General features: G+C 37.0%; 1 protein-coding gene across 2 annotated transcripts in view; it reads right to left on the bottom strand.

Moving 5' to 3' along the window:
* LOC134540798 (alpha-tocopherol transfer protein-like) overlaps positions 1-19,692 on the bottom strand; it is a 108,174-nt gene extending 88,482 nt beyond the window's left edge. For both annotated transcript variants that reach the window (XM_063383726.1, XM_063383727.1), the window contains exon 1: positions 19,416-19,692. The gene's annotated coding sequence lies outside the window, so the exon portion shown is untranslated. The remainder of the gene's footprint in view (positions 1-19,415) is intronic.
* Between the last annotated feature and the right edge of the window lie 4,552 nt (positions 19,693-24,244).

Genomic DNA, 24,244 nt, shown 5'->3' with positions numbered 1-24,244 from the left:
GAGAGAAAGAGGTAGAGAGAGAGAGAGAGAGAGGTGTCCTAGCCTTGATGCGAATTCGAGCTATGGTCAGTCAAGGACAATGTTGTCAAACTGGGTCACTTGTGTCATTAACACAAAAGGCAGGCGACTTGCAGTCCCAAGGTTGTAAAAGTCTCTGTGTCGAAAAGAAAAGTAATATATAGATTTTTCAAGGTCACCAGCGACTTCGCACTCTGAGCCACTGCGTTTCCATGGAGTTATATGAGTAGAGACCGGAAAAATTCGCGGATTCATTTCGCGATATGCTAGAATGCAAATAATTGTATTTTTATGCAATTTCTGCCATTGGTTCGCTGTTAACCTGGAGGACTGTGGGCCAATTATAGACCCTCAGTCAAAGCAGTATCGAATCACGAGTCTCCCAGTTGAGACGCCTCGCGATTCAGCAGCCAATGAACAGGTGATTGTTTGCCCGAGTGTGCACAAGATCGTGAAGTCTAGCCTGGAGGTCATTGAACCCGCGAAGTTTTCCAGTCCCTATCTATGAGCGACGGCTCATGTTGGAGAAGCCTGCCTTTCGAAGGGAACGTTAACAGATTTAGCCTCCCTACAAACAATGTCACGCAAGAATTCGTTGATATTATCACTCGCGTCATCTTTCAAAGCTCCAAAATAACGCTTACTAAATATCCGGTGAAAAAATTTGCTACCCATCAACAAATTTTAAGAAAGCAATTGGACTAAAACTTACAGGTAAAACCCTTGAAACGCAATAAAGAAGAAATAAAAACAAATAGAGGAGTAAGACGTATGAGGGTCATTCAAATATACATAGGAATATTTTTTATAAAGATTCATTAATGATTTAGGAAAATACAAATTAAATGCCTTATTTTTCTACGTAGTTTCCTTCAACAGAAATACATTTTACCATCGGATCGTAAGTTTTATGGTTAGGGCCATGCATATTTCGCGAAAAGATTCCGAGACCAGCTGAAAGTTGAAACACTGTATCATCGTCTGTGTTTCGTGATTGGGCGAGTTCCTTTCAGGAGCATGACGATAGTCAAAACACCAATCACAGTAATTCAGTGGGGAAGCAAACGCGTCCTGAGTGGCTCGGTCAAATAAGGCAACGACTTCTCTCGCAGACGGCCGCCAATCACAAGGAAGAAACCACCGGTGCGCGTATACCTTGTTGCAGTCTAATAGGCTTTCCGATTTATTCGCAAAAAATGCCTGCCCCTATTTATGATCCCTTCATCAAAAGGCACAGAAGGTCGTTGCCCCAGTAGCCAATTGCGCTCGACTGTTCAACCGCAAAGTCGTCTTCAAACATTTATTCTCCTAACGTCTCCTTCAGTGGACAAAAAAAAAAAAATATGGCAGTCACGTGGCCTGGATGTTGTCTTCATTGACGCTGGTCACAGGACGCCGTTTTTTGCTTTAATTGTCCACTTTCAACGCGACCATTCCCAAAAGTCTGGGCCCAATCGAACACTTGGGTTTTACTCGGAGTAGCGTCACAGAACTGTGCTTGGAGTCTCTTCTACTTCACGCCTTGGTCGGCGAGAGAAAGAACAATAGCTTGTCTCGCAACTGCCGCTGGAGCTGTCTCAGCGACACTGGTATGACGGACTGTCCCCTCTCCATTCTCCCGACACCAGCCATCATGTCACTTCTTCAGTCGCACTATCCTAAATTCCTGTTCACACTTGAATGACCCTCGTACAATAGCTAGGGACCGGAAAAATTCGCGGATTCAATGACCTTTAGGATAGCCTCCATTATCCTCTGCATTTATCAAGTAAACACGCGTGTTCATTGGGTACTAAATTGCGAGGCGTCTCCACTGGGTAGCTTGTGATTCGACGCTTCTTTGGTCGATAGTCTCTCATTGGCCCAGAGAGCTCCAGTTAAATGGCGAGCCAATAGCAGAACCAGCAGAATTGTACACATGCTTGAATTTCAGTCTATCATGAAATGAATCCGCGAATTTTTCCGGTCTCTAAAAATAACTCGTCACCTTCGTCCACCCATCATCGGTCAGTCAATCACGTGACCTGCCAGTCAATCAGTTGACCCGAAAAAATCCCAATTTATGTCCGTCCGTTTGTGTGGAAGCTTCGGAGAACTCATACTTCCGACGGAGGACATTACGTAAGCGGTCGGTTGCGTCAGGTAGTTGTTATCAGAGACACAAGCATGCGGAGGTAGTTATTTTTTGGGTTTTGTTCTTAAAACTGTTCGGGCTTTACATTAAAAATTATAACTGTCGCGGTTGTAAAAAAAAACTAACATCCGATACATATCAGTCACGTCTATGGAGAATCGCTCTGTAACCTGACTTAAGAAGTTAGGTTGCTATAATTATCTGACACGGTCTTTGCCTGTTTTTTAATCCTGGAAGAAGGGATCTGGACACAACAGACTTACCCTCCCCCCTCCCTTTTTTCCTATATGTCCTTGAATTACTTCATGAAAATTTGTAATAGGCATATGTAGAAAATAATTCCTGCAATAATCAAAAATTTCCTAGTAAGAATTTGTATGTATAAAAATACCAATTCAAAAGGTTAATTGCGTTAAGTAAGTTAAACTAAGAAATATCATTTCTATCCATTTAGTGCATATATTTCGGTACAAACCTCGTGCTAAATTAGTGACATTCATTGAACAAAAATTATTACAAGAATTAATTATTAAATTTCATTTTTACGATTTTTTCTTCTAGTTTTGGTGATATATGGTGCATTTACGTGCTTTCAGTGTTATTTCGTTCTTATTGCAATCCCATATTTAATCTTGAGATTTCTTTTAAGTACGAAAGCACAGCACGTTTTGTGGCATGTCATATAGTAACACATACATTTTTTGACGTGACAACGTCTAATAAATCGATGAACGCCGGCTGCACGCACGAAAAAGTGTCCCGTTACGCACATTGTTCCGTTACGATGTGTCCCGTTACGCTCATTGTTCTGTTACGCTGTGTTCTGTTACGCTGTCGGCGAGTGCAGTAATAATAGGTTATGTTAAACTTTGCCCGGGCTGAACACCGGGTGATATATTGTCCGCGAGTTACAGCAAAATGGATAGCGATATGTCCAGTGTGGTGGACATTAAGAAATGACACATAATTACTGTGTGTATCTGTGACCTATGGTTTTCTGTTTACCCATGGCGATCGGTTGAAAGGTTTAGAAGTTGATGCGCTACAGCGCCATCTAGCGGCGAGTTACAAAAAAAATGGTTAGCATAAAAACCTTCTCCACGATAAAAAAAACACTTCGATGTGCCAACTTTCATGGCGATCGGTCAAACGGTGTAAGAGTTTATCGACGTCATACATGCCAACATCCAATTATATATATTCTTATATTTCCAAATTTTGGGGCTTTCACTTTTGCGGAAAGTGGATGTTCAGGACCTCGAATGGTTTGGAACACTCCATCTCGAAAGAATAGATATTTGAAATTCCTGAAAATGTCGAAATTTTGGGGCTTTGTTCCCAGAGGGGGGCGGGGGTTTCGAGGACCTTGAATGGCTCGAAAACACTTAAAATCGAAAGAGATAGATTTTTAAATTTATTAAACTTTCGAAATTTTGGGGCGCTTTAACCACCTGGGGGGGGGGGGGGGTGATGTTGAGGACCCCGAATGGCTCGGAAACACTCCAGATCGAAAGAAATATAAAGGAATATAAGAATGTAGGCATTTACTGTACTCCTATCTACCATAATAACAATATTGACAAATAGAAAGCTTATTACCTACATATGAATAATTATCTAAATAAATTAATAAATTACTATATCTTTAAGAATTTACGTACATACATAATATTAAACTTCAAACTATACACACCAAAAAAAAACTAAGGATGTTTCTGAAACTATTTTTATTTGTGATAATGTTTAAAACCTTTGTAGGATTTGTTTATATGTAAAACTGTGGTGGCAATATTCCGCTTATCCAAAGGAGTATAGAAATTAATAGAGACATCACTCCCTGTACACACCACAAATCTTTGAATTAAGTAAAAAAAAAACATAGTCCAAAATAAAACAAAACGTATAAATAACAACTAATTTGACAAAACTATTTATACAACTGGAATGACAATGTTAACATCCACCGGAAATTTAATAGAAGTAGGTAGGTAAGAATATATATAAGAAATTAAATGAAATATAAACATACATAAATAAAATTATCTCACACTCAACCAAACATAATGTTTAATATTAAATAAAGGAAGATGGCAATTACACGTAACTATTCTAATAAATAAATAAAAAAATCAACTTTCCTGAAATAGATAAATTCAAATTTTTCAACAATATATCACATAATTGATAAATATTTCTGGTCTTCGGTCTCAGCAGCCCTAAGACTCTTGACGCTCAGCAGATAAATTATAAACACTAAACCAAACTCCTTGCAAATAAGTAGGTACTGTAAAAAAATTACAATATTGACAAATAGAAAATATTAGTAGGCCCTACCAACCTATGAATAAATTTCGAAGAAATTTATAAGTTTAAGAATTTATGTACCTACATAATATTAAACTTGAAACTATCCACACAATAAAAACGTAAGAATGTTAGTGAAACTAATATTTTTTATTTGTCATAATACTTAAAATATGTATGTTTCCAAAATGAAACAAAGTATAAATAATGACCAATTTTACAAAAAAAATTGTATAACTCGAATGACATTGAAAACATACACTTGAAATTTAAAAGAGTTATGAATGCCCTAGGTAGGGAGAAAATATATAAGAAGAAATTAAATTTAAAAAATGGGTGCGTGTACTTAGGTGCGCGCATGAGAAGTTATACTTCTTTGGCATCATTAAAAAATAGTTTTTAATTGCATGCAAAAATATTGCGTGGAGTCCCTCCACGTGAAAGAAGTGAAACTTCGTAATTAGGAAATGAAAATAGGAAGGGGTAGAAATTGATTTTTAGTGAAATCATATTGTATCAAATCAAACTAAAAAAATAAAGGAAATAAATTTGTAACGATTCATAGAGTGATCTTCAAAGAGAGAGAGAGAGACACCTATTGAATGTCTATAAAACTAACTTTTTTATGAGAGCAGATTTTCATGAAATAAATCATGAAATCATTCAACGATAAAAGCTGTTTATTTAATCAAGCGGACGGGTTCGCCCCAAGGAGAAAATTGACGCGGCGAGACCTCGTGGACATAGAGAAATGACACACACTCACTATTTATGTGTCTATGAAACATTATTTCTTTCTGCAATTTAAATTGTAATATACAAAAACGGTATTGACAATTGAAACAAATATGGCGACACTACAAACTGTCAAGATCTTGATTTTTTTCTTACTCTCTACTTAGTTCCTTACAATAGCAAAACGTAACGTAATGGCTTGAAAGCTATTGCTCGGCAGACATAGAGGAATGACACTGACAGTTTGTATATCTATGACACACATTACATAAAATTAAGATATATATATTTTTTTAACCCGTTTAAAGATTATTTTTTTAGACAAAAGATAGCCTATGTCCATCCCCAGGATATAATCTATCTCCTTGCCAAATTTCATTACGATTCGTCCAGCCGTTCAGCCGGGAAAAGGTAACAAACAAACAGACAAACAGACAGACAGACAGAGTTACTTTCGCATTTATAATATTAGTAAGGATAGTAAGGATAGTAAGGATTGACTCAAAAATTATGGTGATTCATGTAATTGATGATAGATATTTGATTACAATTTATTTATATGAAAACTTGTTCATAATTATATTTAAACTTTATAGCTAAAAGCCAGTTTTTAAAATTAATTACAAGTCATCTACACGTGAACGGTTTCGTCGACTGTTTATAATAAAGTGAAGTGAAAAGTTAATGTGTTTTTCATTGCTTATTACAACAACAATTTCGGCAATAACGGTTAATTATTCTTGCATTTTAAAAATCTGATTGCTAGTAAAATATCAAGTATTTATTCTTTCATTATTAAAATAAAACTGATTCAATTTTATTCATTAAAGTATGCAATCATTTCATCAATGTTTTGTTATGATGTTGTCACGTTAAACTATCGTCCGTAAACCGACTTACAGACGACCAATTTTTTTTTGCGCAAAATAGGAAAATATTTACGAGTCCCGACGTGTCGAACGTTGCTGGGAGCTGGTGGGTTTTCTCCGGGTACTCCCTTTGCCCTAAAAAAAATGCATTCCGTGGCTGCTCAGTATCATCGTTTCACGCAAAAAACAGGGTTATCAATATATTGCCATCCTGTTGTTGGCGACAAGTTAAACCCTAATTTATTCGTTCATTCATTCATTCATTCTCTCATTGAAGGGGTGGTCCAACCGTACGTCTTACAACTCAATGTCAGTCCGAAAGAAATTACTAGGCCAATTATCTATACACGGTTCTGAATTGAAAAAAAAATCCAAAAGTATCATCGTTTTAGAGCTATAGGCATTTTTTTTTCAAAAGATTTTAAATCCCATTCCTGCACCATATTAATAGATACGTGAAAAATATATTTTGCCACTTAATCATAAATATCAATACTATTGAAAAAAATTAAAAAAAAATTCAAAGACTATACTTTTAAAGAAAAAAATCTTATGAAAATTTGTGAGGCAAAAATTTTTAATTGGGTAACTATGACTATTCGTAATTTAAAAAAATTTTTGTCACTTAGCAAATCATTTTTTTGATTACCCATATCTTCAAATAACTTACTAAGTTGGCAAAGAATTTTTTTACAGGATGACTATTAAAATTACCCGATTAAAATTTTTTTGCCACAAAATTTTTCCAAATAATTATTTTTACCTAAAAGTTTATTATGATTTATTTTATTCTCAATTGTTATCAATAGTAATATTATTTATGATTGCGAAGCAAAATTTTTTAGTCGGAGTGTCTTATAATTTGGTGCAGGGTTTTTGGACGTGACAACGTCTAATAAATCGATGAACGCCGGCTGCACGCACGAAAAAGTGTCCCGTAACGCACATTGTCCCGTTACGATTTGTCCCATTATGCTCATTGTACGCTTGCGCCGCATCAATCTCTTTTCCACTCGAGTGGAACAACCATCGATTTGACTTTTTCGACGCACATTAAACTTGAAACACTCCCATTCGTTTCCTTGCTTTTCCTATCATCGTCCTATCATTAACAGAATAACACAGATTGGAAGAAGTTAAATAGCAAACATGTATAAAAGTTATAGTTTAAATAATCTCATCGTTAAAGTAATGAACCTATTTGAATTAATGAGTGCAAATAAAAGTAAATTTATCAATGGAATTGTAGATTTCATTTCACTCCTTCTTTTTATCCATACAAAATAGTGATATTTCAATAAAAATGATTCAATTTTATTCATAAAAGTATGCAATCATTTCATCAGTGTTTTGTTAAGACGTCACGTTAAACTATCGTCCGTAAATCGACTTTACAGACAACCAATTTTTTTTAAAACTTTAGAACAAATGGCTATAACTCGAAAACTACAACCATTTAATTTTTTTTGCCAGAAACGTAATTTACTTGCCTATCAATCGTTCTCAGATTTACGATGAGTTATGGGGTAGCTTGTATATTCATTCCGTTACTAGTTGACTTGGAAGGTCACCATAATCGATACGGGGATGGATTTGTTTGTTTGTTTGGCAGAGTGTTACGACGCGCGGTTAAGGTACAAGGTCATTATTTTATATTTGCATTTCGCATGGTTATACTTACCGACTCTTTATATGGCTGAACTTTCACAAAAAAAACAATATATCGCATTCTTTTTGCATAATTATATGCCGAATTTGCATTTCTAACGCGTTTGTGCATTATGGATAAGGACAACTAAATGTAATATAAAACTGGAACCTTTTTAGATCTAACGTCATATTTACTGGCTTCTATGCTATATGATTTTGTTTCAGAATTTTTTTTTTAAATTTTCCTAGCCTTTGAATATCATCAGAATGTTTACGATTTTTAAAAAAACAAGTAAAATTATATCAATTTTTCTGAAGAAATTCTAAACCAAACCACGCAGTAGCCATCAGCATTGCTTTTAGATGAAAAAATGTTAATTTATTTATTATATTTGGTTCTCTTGTCCATACTGCACAAAAATGCTAAATATTCAACTTTGTATATATGTGTATATATGTATATATATATATATATATATATATATATATATATATACTAGCTGCAGTACCCGGCTTTGCCCGGGCTGAACACTGGGTGATATATTTTCCGCCGCGAGTTAAAGCAACATGGATAGCGATATGTCCAGTGTGGTGGACATTAAGAAATGACACATAATTACTGTTTGTGTATCTGTGACCTATGGTTTTCTGTTTACCCATGGCGATCGGTTGAAAGGTTTAGAAGTTGATGCGCTACAGCGCCATCTAGCGGCGAGTTAAAAAAAATGGTTAGCATAAAAACCTTCTCCATGATAAAAAAAACACTTCGATGTGCCAACTTTCATGGCGATCGGTCAAACGGTGTAAGAGTTTATCGACATCATACATGCCAACATCCAATTATATATATGCTTATATTTCGAAATTTTGGGGCTTTCACTTTTGCGGAAAGTGGATGTTCAGGACCTCGAATGGTTTGGAACACTCCATCTCGAAAGAATAGATATTTGGAATTCCTGAAATTGTCGAAATTTTGGGGCTTTGTTCCCAGAGGGGGGCGGGGGGTTCGAGGACCCTGAATGGCTCGAAAACACTTAAAATGAAAGAGATAGATTTTTAAATTTTTTTAAACTATCGAAATTTTGGGGCTTTAACCACCTGGGGGGGGGGGGGGTGATTTTGAGGACCCCGAATGGCTCGGAAACACTCCAAATCGAAAGAAATATAAAGGAATATAGGAATGTAGGCATTTACTGTACTCCTATCTACCATAATAACAATATTGACAAATAGAAAGATTATTACCTACCTATGAATAATTATCTAAATAAATTAATAAATAACTGTATGTTTAAGAATTTACGTACATACATAATATTAAACTTCAAACTATACACACCAAAAAAATAAGGATGTTTTTGAAACTATTTTTTATTTGTCAGAATGTTTAAAACATTTGTAGGATTTGTTTATGTGTTAAACTGTGGTGGCAATATTCCGCTTATCCAAAGGAGTATAGAAATTAATAGAGATATCACTCCCTGTAAACACCACAAAACTTTGAATTAAGTAAAAAAAAAACATAGTCCAAAATGAAACAAAAAGTATAAATAAAAACTGGAATGACAATGTTAACATCCGCCTGAAATTTAATAGAAATGGATAGGTAAGAATATATGTATAAGAAAATAAATTAAATTAAAACATACATAAATAAAATTATCTCACACTCAACAAACATAATGTTTAATATGAAATAAAGGAAGATGGCAATTACACGTAACTATTCTAATTAATAAAAACAATCATCTTTCCTGAAATAGTAAAATTCAAATTTTTTAACAATATATTACATAATTGATAAATATTTCTGGTCTTCGCTCTCGGCAGCCCTAAGACTCTTGACGCTCAGCAGATAAATTATAAACACTAAACCAAACTCCTTGCAAATAAGTAGGTACTGTAAAAAATTACAATATTGACAAATAGAAAATATTAGTAGGCCCTACCAACCTATGAATAAATTTCGAAGAAATTTATATGAGATGTACCTACATAATATTAAACTTGAAACTATCCACACAATAAAAACCTATGAATGTTAGTGAAACTAATTTTTTTAATTGCCATAATACCTAAAATACGTATGTTTCCAAAATGAAACAAAGTATAAATAATAACCAATTTGACAAAAAAAAATTGTACAAGTCGAATGACATTGAAAACATACACGTGGAATTTAAAATATTTATGAGTGCCCTAGGTAGGGAGAAAATATATAAGAAGAGATTAAATTAAAAAGATGGGTGCGTGTACTTAGGTACGCGCATGAGAAGTTATACTTCTTTGGCATCATTAAAAAATAGTTTTTAATTGCATGCAAAAATATTGCGTAGAGTCCCTCCACGTGGAAGAAGTGAAACTTCGTAATGTGGAAATGAAAATAGGAAGGGGTAGAAATTGATTTTTAGTGAAATCATATTGTATCAAATCAAACTAAAAAAAATAAAGGAAATAAATTTGTAACGATTCATAGATTGATCTTCAGAGAGAGAGAGAGAGAGAGAGAGAGAGAGAGAGAGAGACATATTGAATGTCTATAAAACTAACTTTTTTATGAGAGCAGATTTTCATGAAATAAATCATGAAATCATTCAACGATAAAAACTGTTTATTTAACTAAGCGGACGGGTTCGCCCCAAGGAGAAAATTGACGCGGCGAGACCTCGTGGACATAGAGAAATGACACACACTCACTATTTATGTGTCTATAAAACATGATTTTTTTCTGCAATTTAAATTGTTATATACAAAAACGGCATTGAAAATTGAAACAAATATGGCGACACTACAAACTGTCAAGATCTTAATTTTTTTCTTACTCTCTGCTTAGTTCCTTACAATAGCAAAACGTAACGTAATGGCTTGAAAGCTATTGCTCGGCAGACATAGAGGAATGACACTAACAGTTTGTATATCTGTGACACACATTACATAAAATTAAGATATTTTTTTAACCCATTTAAAATTTATTTATTTTGACAAAAGATAGCCTATGTCCATCCCCAGGATATAATCTATCTCCTTGCCAAATTTCATTACGATCCGTCCAGCCGTTCAGCCGGGAAAAGGTAACAAACAAACAAACAGACAAACAGACAGACAGACAGACAGTGTTACTTTCACATTTATAATATTATAAGGATATATATATATATGTTGTTTTCATTTTGTTGAAGTTCGGTCCCTCATATAGTCTACAAGTTTAACCGCGTTAAAGGTAAAAAAAATCATGACCTAAAAGGGACATACGCCCTAAATCGCAAAGGCTTATGGTGACAGATCTTCGAAATTAATATTGGCTCCGAACCACCCAACACTTGGTGAACTTGTTTCAGTTCGAGTGGTTGGGATAGAACCCACATTAATCACGCAATAAGTGAATCTAATTCCCCCCCTTATTTTTCAAGCGAGGCGGTTTGGTTGATTCAACAAGTTTCCTGGTTGACTCTAGACTAGTAGACGGGAGACCTATGATGCACATAAAGTTCTGCCATTCCCGATTACACTCGAACAATTCACCTTCGGTCAACTTCAGGATTTATTTAATTTTTGAGCAGGAAAAATGAATTCAAATATTAAAAGTGGTCGGTTAGGTTAGCTGCATTAAAACACTTTAAAACACTATGGACGGTTAGTTAGGTTAGTATAGCTACATTAAAATAAACAGAGAAATATAAATATATATAAATAAACCCGAGGTTGGCCGAAGGTGAATTGTTCGGGTGTAATCGGGGATGGCAGAACTTTGTGTGCATCTTAGGCTTCCCACTAGTTAGACTGCCGTGTGAAGACACTTTACGTGCTGGTTCCACCCCAGGCAAATTGAGGAATCAGCTTTTCCTTCCCAACGGGAGGTCGGAGCGATGTTAGAACCTGAGGAAGCAGGAGAAATTGTGCGTGATCTCCTGCAAGAATAGAAGAAGGAAAAAAAAGGAGGAAACCCAGTCGAGGAAAAGTGTGGGTTCATCTGTTCCCTCCAAGCTTCGCTCCTTTTCGTTTGATCGCTGTATTCCTCACACGTCGTATCCCATACCGCGGTACGGCTCTACGACATCTCTACGACCTCGTCAACTCACAACCTTTTTTTCTCTCTCTCCCCACTCTGGTAGATGGTTGTTGGGGGAGGGGGGCTGTAAGGAGAACTTAAAGTAAAATGGCGGGCATTTAAATGTTCAAAATAAAGTTTAAAAAAAAATAAAAAATAAAAATTTGGTTGTCTGTAAAGTCGGTTTACGGACAATAGTTTAACGTGACGTCATAACAAAACATTGATGAAATTATTGCATACTTTTATGAATAAAATTGAATCATTTTTATTTTAATAATAAAAGAATAAATACTTGAAATTATACTAGTAATAAGATTTTTAAAATGGAAGAATAATTAACCTTTATTGCCGAAATTGTTGTTGTAATAAGCAATGAAAACCACATTAACTTTTCACTTCACTTTATAAACAGTCGAGTGGAAGAGAGATATATGCGGCGCAAGAGTACAATGAGCGTAACGGGACACATCGTAACCGAACCATGTGCGTAACGGGACACTTTTTCGTATGTGCCGCAGGCTTTCATCGATTTATTAGACGTTGTCACGTCAAAAAAAATTGTAAAAGTTTAATCAATAGAGCGTTATTCGCGGGACCACTACGGATATCTTCTCTAAACTGCTCCATATATGACCTCGGTGGACTCGACCTGGCGACTGGTGTGAAGGACAAATGCCGTGTGATGTCTTGTGTAGAGTCTGCTGGCGGGGATGAGAGCTAGAGTGGCACAAGTGCCTACTGGCCACGTGCCAGAGCGGACAAGCTGACTGCGTGCCCGCCTCGTCAGGGGTGTACATGTGCTAGCGAGGCGGGATGATAAGCGCGACGCTCGCTGGTGCTTCTAGCGCGGTGTCTCCTCTGGACTGGCGCGCAGTCTTCTCGTCATCACAGGACAACTGTGGGATCTGAGCGGTGACCGTAACATTATATGGCCGAAAAATGAAGATAAAGGTGTAATGCAAGTCCCTTAAGTGCTTTCAAGAATCTGTATTGGGTGTTTTACGATTAAATATTACTCTGGAAAACATGCGTTTTAGCCATTTTAACACTTCTAAAAATACAGTTTAAAAACTTAATCCGAAATAAAAAGTACTTTTCGGCCGTCAGCGAACTCTTAAATGCTTTTCGTAAGCAGATCCCACTCGGATATCTTGAGCAGTTTTGAAATCGCCGTTTTTCCTGAAGCTCTGCGCACCACGTGTGTGTGCCCGTGTGGGAGGAGACCTTGAAGGGTGCAGGCGGTTCCCCGACCGTCCATTCAACCAGTGGCATCAACCAGTCGCCTCGTCTGACGTCTCAGCGAGCGCCGCCCGTCCACGACTGCTGCAGGCTTCGTTGGAGACACAGCGCAAGCTCATTAACAAACTGAATATTTAGTGTCTTCACGCACGGCCCCTCGTGAGGTCGTATACAGGAGAGTCGATTCTTCCCGTCGGGAGGAGAAGTTGATTCACCACCAGTTGCCTGGTGTGGAACTCCAGCCCAGAGAGAGTCTTCACGTGGCAATCAACCAGTCGAGAGTCTACCAGGCAACTTAGTTTAATCAACCATGGACCCAAGGGCGGTAGCCATTAACTGTTCAAGAAGGGGGGGGGGGGAAGTGATTTTTAACAAAATATTTTTTATGGACCTGTTTCTGGCGGTTCTGACGATTATGGAATCCCTTCCCAATTTTTTTAGAATGGTTTAAAACTCATTTTTTAGACTATCTAATCAGCACCAACGGTTTTTATAAACCTGAAAATACTAGATCAACATTTTCACTTATGAAATACACGACTACGCTCATGTTGCATGGTCAATGACCAAACAATTAGGGCATACTTGAGTCATTTTAAGCCAGTTATTGAGGTTCGTTATTACTTAAAAAAACTGTCTTGCCCCTCCCTGTCTACGCTCTTGCGGGGGTCCGTAATAATAATTCAAAAATTTTCAGTATGTGAGTTTACCATTTAAAATAATAAAAAATGTAAGTCCATTGCTGAAAATTAAAATAGGAAACCCTTACAAGTTTTGCGAGCGATACTTGCAGATCATGTTTACGTCAATGCCAGTGGTCACGTTTACAATCACTCAATTATTATTATTATTACTAATTGCGAAGGGTTTGGAAAACTGTGCTCTGAGATAACGGGGAGGAGAGTTGTGTATTTGTTTATGTGAGGCGGGAGTGTAAGTGTGACATCCTCTGGTGCTTCTAGCGCGGTTATCGCCTCTAAGTTCAAGGCTCTGAACTGGTGCAATGCATTCTCGTCGTGCAAAGAGGAACCATGATATCTGAGTGGTAACCATTACATTCTACGGCGGAGAAATAAAGACAAAAGTGCAACGCAAGGCCCTTAGGTGCTTTCAAGAATTTTGTACCGGGAGTATCATGCCTAAAAAGTATTCTGAAAAAACACGAGTTGTAGCCATTTTCGCTGTTACAAAACTTTCCTTTGATAACGAATAAAGGTGCGATTCCTATGCGTCAGACGCATGGATGGCGATACCTACAAAACTTCAGTCGTTCTGGCACTGAAAGTGTGAGTGAGCTTGCTTTATTTATTTAATGTTAGACAATGTTGAAGATTGAAAAAAAATTCTTCTGCAATGGTTTGAGGGGAATGCTGAAAAAAAAACACACTGATTGGACTGTGGAAGGCTGTTTTAAACATCTAATCAATGGAGTCTTTTTTTTTAAATTATGCCACTGCGTCTACACTGCTCTCTGGCGGCAGAACCGCGCGGCTCCACTGCCCTAGCAGCTGCTGCGTGAAGCTGACGCATCATGGGAAACACTCCCTAGAAGCTGCCGCGTGAAGCTGACGCATCATGGGTAACACTCCCTAGCAGCTGCCGTGTGAGCTGACGCATCATGGGAAGCACTCCCTAGCAGCTGCCACATGAAGCTGACGCATCATGGGAAACACTCCCTAGCAGCTTCATGGGAAACACTCCCTAGCAGCTGCCGTGTGAGCTGACGCATCATGGGAAACACTCCCTAGCAGCTGCCGCGTGAAGCTGACGCATCATGGGAAACACTTCATAGCAGCTGCCGCGTGAAGCTGACGCATCATGGGAAACACTCCCTAGCAGCTGCCGCGTGAAGCTGACGCATCATGGGAGACACTCCCTAGCAGCTGCCGCGTGAAGCTGACGCATCATGGGAGACACTCCCTAGCAGCTGCCGCGTGAAGCTGACGCATCATGGGACACACTCCCTAGCAGCTGCCGCGTGAAGCTGACGCACCATGGGAAACACTCCCTAGCAGCTGCCGCGTGAAGCTGACGCACCATGGGAGACACTCCCTAGCAGCTGCCGCGTGAAGCTGACGCATCATGGGACACACTCCCTAGCAGCTGCCGCGTGAAGCTGACGCATCATGGGACACACTCCCTAGCAGCTGCCGCGTGAAGCTGACGTATCATGGGAAACACTCCCTAGCAGCTGCCGCGTGAAGCTGACGCACCATGGGAAACACTTCCTAGCAGCTGCCGCGTGAAGCTGACGCATCATGGGAAACATGCCCTAGCACATGATGTAAAGAAGAGGAGGTGAAACCGTCCGGCCGCCCAAACTTGTCCTCCGCTGCGCACTACGTCACCTTGGTCGCACCGCCCGGTCTACACGCAGCGGGCTTACGGGAATACGACGCAAAAAGTTCATTTACAATCGTTTGAATAGTAAGAGTGACCACGAAGCGTAAATAAAAATACTTTGCTATGCACATTGTATATCATGCAATTTAGAACATACAGTTTAAATAAATGTATTAGCATCCAAACTCGGGGTTTATATTAATAATAAAATCAACGAAGCAATATTTTTCTGCTGTTTCATCACTTCAAAAAGTTGATTGGGTCTTGTAAACACAGAATGGTAATGGGAATTGGAATGAATATACTTCGAAAATATTTATTATTAATATTAATAAAATAGATATAATAAACATTCAGGATGCAGGCGGCAAATAATAATACAAACATATTACAAAAAAAAAGCATCTGACACAAAGCAAAGTTTCTATAAATACGTATTTGTAATTTACATAAACATAAGCGCTTTTAATTTATTTACTAATTTTAATTTTATTTAGTTACAAACAATAAACAAAAGGGTAAATAATGATAGAGAGTATATTTAAAAAATTATTAAAACATATTATTAAACCAAATAGCTCTACAATATTCAGCAAAAAACAGCTTGCAGGTATTACAAAATTTTTTTCACGGCAAAGAAAAGGAAAAGGTTGGATTTGTTTATTATCTTGGAGAGGAAAAACCTAATAGTTTTCACATCCCCCCAAGTACATTGTGCGTTAAAACATGGCACATAATTGTTGGTTGATCAATAAAAATAACTCAATTGCAAAATAACTCGCTAGTAAATATTTCACAAAACCCGTATGCCTTCTACACTACATTTTATTAAAACCAAAACCGATTCATAATGGCTTGAAGAACTCCCGTTCCTCATAGGTATTTGAATGTAATTTTAACGCGTGTATCTTGGCTGTAGGTGTTTTTTTCTCAATTTTTATAACGTTAACTTCTGAAAACTCAAAAATGTTGCTTGCTATAATTTTGATTACTGAGAATTCCATGTTATAACAAAATAAGTATTGTTTTACCTACCGTACATTGTGCATTTGCAGGCACTCGCATAATTTGATAAGACAATTGAAGAGAGTCACGGCCTTTCCATGGAAAAAAATTACAAAATATCTTAAGTTCATCTAATTCCCCTTAAAATTGGCGTTTTAAAATTCCTCCTGGATTCTGTAATACTAAAATGATTTGAAGGCAATAAATTCAAGGGAAATGGTGTGATAAAAGCATTAAAAATACAAAAAAAAATATATTGAAATATAATAAAATCATTGTAATCGTCGAAACATTAAAATCGGAAATACCATTTTTCCCACTTATATCTAGTTTTACGGAAAATCCGCTTCCTTCCATAATTACTATTCCAAGGCCGCGCTGCAAATGTACACATGTACAATTTTCAATACATAGCTGTGTTTTTATATATCTCATGCGCTTTATAGTTATAGAATCTAGAAAAATGAATACCTACAAACATGCAAACTTATGTGCTACACTGTTTTTAGTTATAGCCGAGTTCTGTTAGTGTTAGGATTGTAGACACAGTAGGGGCGGATCCAGGAATTACTGGGGGGGGGGGGGGGTGGAGAGACCGTGAGTCTGGGCCTAGTATGATACCTGTTTATTACTGCAAAAGTCGTTATTAATCAATGTATATTTTACCCTTAGATGGGTGGGAGGTCACGTGCCCCTGTGCCACCCCCCCCCCCCTTCTCTTTCTGGATTCGCCTATGGAGCACACACGCACGTGCGCTGAGAATGTACTGAGCTATGGTCCCTGCAAACCTTATGTTTAAGTATTTAAAACGTTAGTTTTTTTAACGCGTTAAATGCTATTTAAGGCGTAAACACAAACTCTTACAATGAGAGACGAAACAAAATTATACTATTATCTAAACGCTTGAATGGAAAAATTGGCAAAGACAACATTAGATAACAATGAATTAATTTACGTTAATTTTCATTATTGTGTGTAAACCAACAACATAACACAACACAAAGAGATTGTAATGCTGAAATCTTAAAATACCTTTAGGTAACTAACATATTATTAAAATCAGTATCTCACATGTAACAAGAAAAGTAATTCACTTTCACGCACCGCATTTTGAGCGGTATTTTGCCTTAACATTATTAAGTTAAATACATATCGTAATGAAATAAAAATTAACTTCTTCCAAAGCCTAAACGAATTCATTTAAAACAAACATATTAGACCCAGAATTTTAAAAGTGGTTGTATGTAAGCCTGTTTATTTTTTCTATATTTTTTAATTCTTATCTCACGGTTTTGCGTGTATACTTAAATATATTTAAACGTAATGATATCTTATGTCCTCCCCACTCCATTGAAGAGAACATTTTGAATAGAAAAAATGCGCATGTTTCTTTTTGATGTATAGGGGATTTACATTCCTACTTTCATTCGATTTGTTTACATGCATTGATGAAATATTTCCCCCTTTATTAATACTGCAAACCTAGTATTTGGGTTAGTGCTATAACAAACAAGAAAAAAAAGTTAAATTGAAATAAATTCTGTAGGTCTCGCTGATGCCCGAACACACAAACATTTTAAAAACAATTGAGTTGAGTTTTTTTTAATGGGTACGTATATATACGTTGAGATTTCATTTTTAATAAATTAATTCAATAAATAACCTTTTTACCGCGAAAGACTTTAGGAATAGATAATAACTCAGTATTTTGCACGAAATATATTCCTTGGCCTAATATTAACCTACAGTTAATCATATAAAAAAATTTAAAATAAATACTCGTATTATAAAACAAGTGACATTTCTACTTAAAATCACGTTTGTTTAAACTTACTTCTGCTAACACAGAATGTGTCCTTTCTTTTGCATACGTTCACCCACTTATTGCAAAGATGTTCATTTATTTGGAAAAGAAAAATATTTTATGCCAGAATCAAGAGTCTATTTGAAATGATTGTGGCATCCGAACACTGCACAGCTACATAAAAGCACTCAGGATTATGTAAGCACCAACAATAACAAAGGTTCGCACGAGACGCAGATGAGATGGATGGGAAGCGCCTGGAAGAAGAGCGCTGGCTACAACCAAGGTGACGTAGCAAGGGAGCGCGTGGAGGGGGAAAACCTGCGCACGGTTTCACCTCCCCTTCTTTACATCATGCCCTAGCAGCTGCCGCGTGAAGCTGACGCATCATGGGAAACACGCCCTAGCAGCTGCCGCGTGAAGCTGACGCATCATGGGAAACATTCTCTAGCAGCTGGGCTCTGCGTCAGACGCACTGCGTCAGCCGCTGCATAGCAATCTCACCTTTACGGAAACAGAACTACTCGTCCGCCCTTGAGTATTCTTATATATTTTTCGTAAAGGATTTCTTGAACAGTTTTTAAATCGACATGATATGCTTTCGGACATAACGCCATTGCTAAGCAAATGTATGTCTGTAGAAGAAAACTACAAAAAACCAAAAGACAAAAAACACAAATTAAGCAAAAAATTACTGTTATAAACAGGATATATACACCACATAATATTCCATAACAGGAATAATGTCAACAAACACTATTGTGTTTGTTTCGTCTTTTCGTTTTGTTGTGTTTTTGTCTCGTTTCAACTGTTGTGCTGAATTTTTTTGGGGTTCAATTCATCATTTGTGGTTTGTTTTTTTCGTTCTCTTAGTCCATTTTTCTTTGTTTTTCTTTGTTTGTTGACCATATTTCTGTTATGGAATATTATGTGGTGTATATATCCTGTTGACAACAGCAATTTTTTGATTTTGATTTATTTGTGTTTTTTGTCTTTTGGGTTTTTGTAGTTTTCTTCTACAGACATGCATGTGCTTAACAATGGCGTATGTCCAAATATTACATCAAGTCATGCACTCCCATTGCACAAATCTTTCGAAGATAATAGTTTTCAAATCGCGTAGGTTTTTTTATTTCTTCCCTTAAGCTCTGTATGCTCTTGTAGAGGAAGGGGGGTTCCTTAACAAAGCGAGTCACTTTGTTCTATTTGTTCTCTTTGTACGCGGGGCGAAGGAGCGGTAATCACGTGGCAACGACACTTACCTTTGTTCTCGCTGTGGAGTCGGAGTGCTGCGTGAACGTTCCGGTGTGGGCAGCGGTAACGAGACTTCTGGCGTCGCGACGGACCGGATATGTACGATGTGCGAGCGTAGATGTGCTCCGTATCACTTCCGCCTCTAGTGAGAGAGAGAGAGACAGAGAGAGAGTGACGTCCGACCACGTTCGCACAACGTCGGTGACTGATAACGCCCGAAGAAATGTTCCAGACCGTCGAACACGCCGCGCCGGCGCGCGTGGTAAAACCGAGATGGTTGGTTGAGGCCTGTCTTGCGCATGCGCGCGGTCGGAACCTTCGACGTTGTACTCCCCCCCCCCCCCCCCCCATCAATCCACTTCTTCCCCCTCATGTTTATCAACATCCCTCTTCCCCCTTCTTCGTGAGCCCCCCCACTCCTTCTCCTTCTAAAAACAGTTGGGAGAAGGTCCCCTTGACTCACTCGCCCATTGTCAACCGGCCACTCACTGACTCTCGCTCCTGAGTCCACTCTAGTCCACCGTGGACTAGGACCAAGTTCACAATAAAAAAAATTGGTTGTCTGTAAAGTCGGTTTACGGACGATAGATTAACGTGACAACGTCATAACAAAACATTGATGAAATGATTGCATACTTTATGAATAAAATTGAATCATTTTTATTTTATTATAAAAGAATAAATACTTGAAATTATACTAGTAATCATATTTATAAATTCCAAGAAGAATTAACCTTTATTGCCGAAATTGTAATAAGCAATGAAAACCACATTAACTTTTCACTTCACTCTATAAACAGTCGAGTGGAAGTGAGATAGATGCGGCGCAAGCATGCAATGAGCGTAACGGCACACTGCGTAACGGAACAATGTGCGTAACGGGACACATCGTAACGGGACAATGTGCGTAACAGGACATTTTTTCGTGCGTGCAGCCGGCGTTCATCGATTTATTAGACGTTGTCAAGTCTAAATAAAGAAATAATAAAAACATTGTTGCGTCACCGTCACGCGCGCTAGCAGTGAAACTTCACACACAAGAGGGATAGGACTCTGATATTTGACACACGCGTAACCATGCGTTCGAAATAGACTTTAAGAATGAACCAGTAGGTTTATGATAGCTTAAAATTCATGCGCTACTACTTCCATCTCTAACAGGTTGTAAAGTTGTTTCAATTCAAACTTTTTTTTTTTTTTTTTTTTAAACCCTGTGCCATTTAACAACATTCGTTACATACATTACGTTAACTCCGTTAACCCGTGATTCAGATGTTACTCTACTTGCTGTAAAAAAAATTGGTTGTCTGTAAAGTCGGTTTACGGACGATAGTTTAACGTGACGTCATAACAAAACATTGATGAAATGATTGCACACTTTTATGAATAAAATTGAAACATTTTTATTTTAATAATAAAAGAATAAATACTTGAAATTATACTAGTAATCAGATTTTTAAAATGCAAGAATAATTAACCTTTATTGCCGAAATTGTTGTTAATAAGCGATGAAAACTACATTAACTTTTCACTTCACTTTATAAACAGTCGACGAAACAGTTTACGTGTAGATGACTTGTAATTAATTTTAAAAACTGTCATTCAGCTATAAAGTTTAAATATAATTATGAACAAGTTTTCATATAAATAACTGTAATTAAATATCTATCATAAATTATATGAATCACCATAATTCTTTAGTCAATTGTAACATAACCTATTATTACTGCACTCGCCGACAGATGCTACTTTTTTTTAATAATAAAAGAATAAATACTTGAAATTATACTAGTAAACAGATTAATTTTATTACGTACATTTGAGGTAGAAATTATTTCTTATTACACATTTATAAACAAAGTTTTAAGTTTTCACTTCTGTCGGTGCAGCACAAGCGTAAAATGAGCGTAACGGGGCACAGCGTAACGGAACAATGAGCGTAACGGGACACAGCGTAACTGAACAATGTGCGTAACGGGACGCTTTTTCGTGGGTGCAGCTGGCGTTCATCGATTTATTAGACGTTGTCACGTCAAAAAATCTATTTTCTTGTTAAGTAACGTAAATAATTGTGGAAACGTAATTCTGCACAGTTACAGGCGCGAATCTGAATAGGGCGCGCGAACCAGCGCCACTCCATTGACTTCAGAGGACGCACTGCCGCAGCGCCATCATGTGCAATAGATCCGCGGAAGCAAGAGACGAGCAAACGCTTAGAGTCAGTGAGCAAACGCTTAGAGTTTGTGAGCGAACTCTTAGAGTAAGTGAACAAACTCTTAGAGTTATTGAGCAAACGCTTAGAGTTAGTGAGCAAACGCTTAGAGTTAGTCATTCGCACTAACGACCGACTGTCTAGTGTGCAGCACCCTTCGTGGTCTAAAGCACCCAGTTGCACACAGAACAATCTTTTTCTGTACTTTTACAAAAAGATTAATTTGGTAACCATTTGCTAAAAAATAGTTTCTAATACTACCCAAAGTACAAGTTATTATAACAGTTGAATTTAGACTATTTTTCAACATACTATACATGAAATTGAAGGTAAAATAACCTAGTTATTCTAACAAAAGTTCAATATGTGCAACTTTAGTTTAGTTATATGGTACACATCCCTCACGTTGGTTTACAAGTCCGGAGTAATGGAAGCAATAGCCTCTTCAGTTCTGTGGCAAATCATCAGGTAGCGGCGGAATGTAGACACGATTTTTAATAAAGGTTCAAAGGAAAAAAAAATAGCCGGTCATGAGGACTGTCAACAGAAGTGAAAACCTAAAACTTTGTTTTTAAATGTGTAATATGACATCATTTCTACGTCCAATGTACGTAAGAAAATGATTTTGGTATTATATCAGTACGATGTCAGCATGATATAATTTATCCTTACATCATTTTTTAATCACAACAGATGTCAGTGGTATGTAAAAATTCATTACCTAGCTATGGCTTACCAGTGATGTCAGACCTAGGTCATGTATTCACGTGGTCAAATTAACTTCACTTACTGCTACTACAGCCATGTCGGTGATGCGAACTCACAAGATTTTACCCATCCAAAAAAGAGTCCAACACGCACATGATACAGTCGAGTATATACAATGTATTAGTGTATATATGCGTATACATGTACACAGGCCGCTGCGATTCGCCAGTCTGGCGCAACACACTAGCATGTCGGTGACGCGAACCTATCAGTTTTGCTCCTACCAAATATCGCTCAGCGCGGTTAAGAAGTTTTCACTTAAAAAATCGTATGGCGTTATGTCAGGTGAACATGGAGGCTTAGCGAAAAATAGCTATGTTGTCTCGACCATTACAAGTCCAACGGTAAGGGACTTCGACGTTCAACCACTCTCGTACAAAGATATTCCAATGGGAAGGGGCTCCATCCTGTTGCCAAATAAAGTTTATAGGTTCACCCTCTACTTATTGGGGAATGAGCGATAACTTCGACATAGGTGACACTGCAAATGAGAAAACAACAAAACAGTACTTCCGTATGCGCATTACTCTTCAATTGTGATCTTGAACCAACACACTGCAACATTTACAGTCATAGGCGTAATTAGAAGGTGACAAATGGTGGTAGTTGTCACCCCTGAATTGTCCAACTTAGCCACTCATTATGAAGTAAAAAAAATAATAATTTACAAACAATTGTAAAAAAAATATTTATAATAAAATGTACCTCAAATAATTAAAGTTATTTGTAAACCATTCTCTGAATAGCAATGCAGTTTTAACTTTCCACATTAATATGCGTAATAAAACAAAATAAGGGCCAATTAATGATTATTCAATTATCTGTTCCGTGGTTTCAGAAAAAATGTATAACTTGATGTAAGTTTTTGGACATACGCCATTGCTAAGAACTTTTTCTGTTGAAGAAAAACTAATAAATAAAATAAATAAATAAAAATACCCAAAAAAAGACAAAAAACACACAAAATTTAGCAAACAATTGCTGTTGTCAACAAGGATATGAACACCACAAAATATTCCGAAACAGGAATATGGTCAGCAAACAAAGAAAAACAAAGAAAAATGTACTAAGAGAACGAAAAAATCCCCACAAATGATGACAACACAAAAATATTGAAACCCAAAATAATTCAGCACAACAGTTGAAGCGAGACAAAAAACATGACAAAACGAAAAGACAAACAAATACAATAGTTTTACCAAAACAGAAACAAGCGACGTTTCGGGAACTGCTATCTGCTCCTGTCCTCAGGCAGTGTCGCACCTGTGTTTCCGTACCATGTGCGTCTCTGCCTGAGGACGGGAGCAGATAGCAGTTCCCGAAACGTCGCTTGTTTCTGTTTTGGTAAAACTATTGTATTTGTTTGTATTTTCGTTTTGTCATGTTTTTTGTCTCGCTTCAACTGTTGTGCTGAATTATTTTGGGTTTCAATATTTTTGTGTTGTCATCATTTGTGGGGATTTTTTCGTTCTCTTAGTACATTTTTCTTTGTTTTTCTTTGTTTGCTGACCATATTCCTGTTTCGGAATATTTTGTGGTGTTCATATCCTTGTTGACAACAGCAATTGTTTGCTAAATTTTGTGTGTTTTTTGTCTTTTTTTGGGTATTTTTATTTATTTATTTTATTTATTAGTTTTTCTTCAACAGAAAAAGTTCTTAGCAATGGCGTATGTCCAAAAACTTACATCAAGTCATGCACTCCCATTGCACAAATCTTTTAAAGATAACAAAAAATATATATATTGTTCAATGAAACATTAGTTAAAATATAAAATCATGCCCCAATTTTTGTACGAAATATTGAAAAAAAAACGCATTTAATATAATCAAAAATAACCACAACCACGTGTTTTGCA

The sequence above is a fragment of the Bacillus rossius genome, chromosome 17 (genome assembly GCF_032445375.1).
Source record: "Bacillus rossius redtenbacheri isolate Brsri chromosome 17, Brsri_v3, whole genome shotgun sequence".
NCBI lineage: Eukaryota > Metazoa > Arthropoda > Insecta > Phasmatodea > Bacillidae > Bacillus > Bacillus rossius.
The sequence above is the reverse complement of the archived record's forward strand: the minus strand, read 5'-3'. Positions and strand labels throughout refer to the sequence as shown.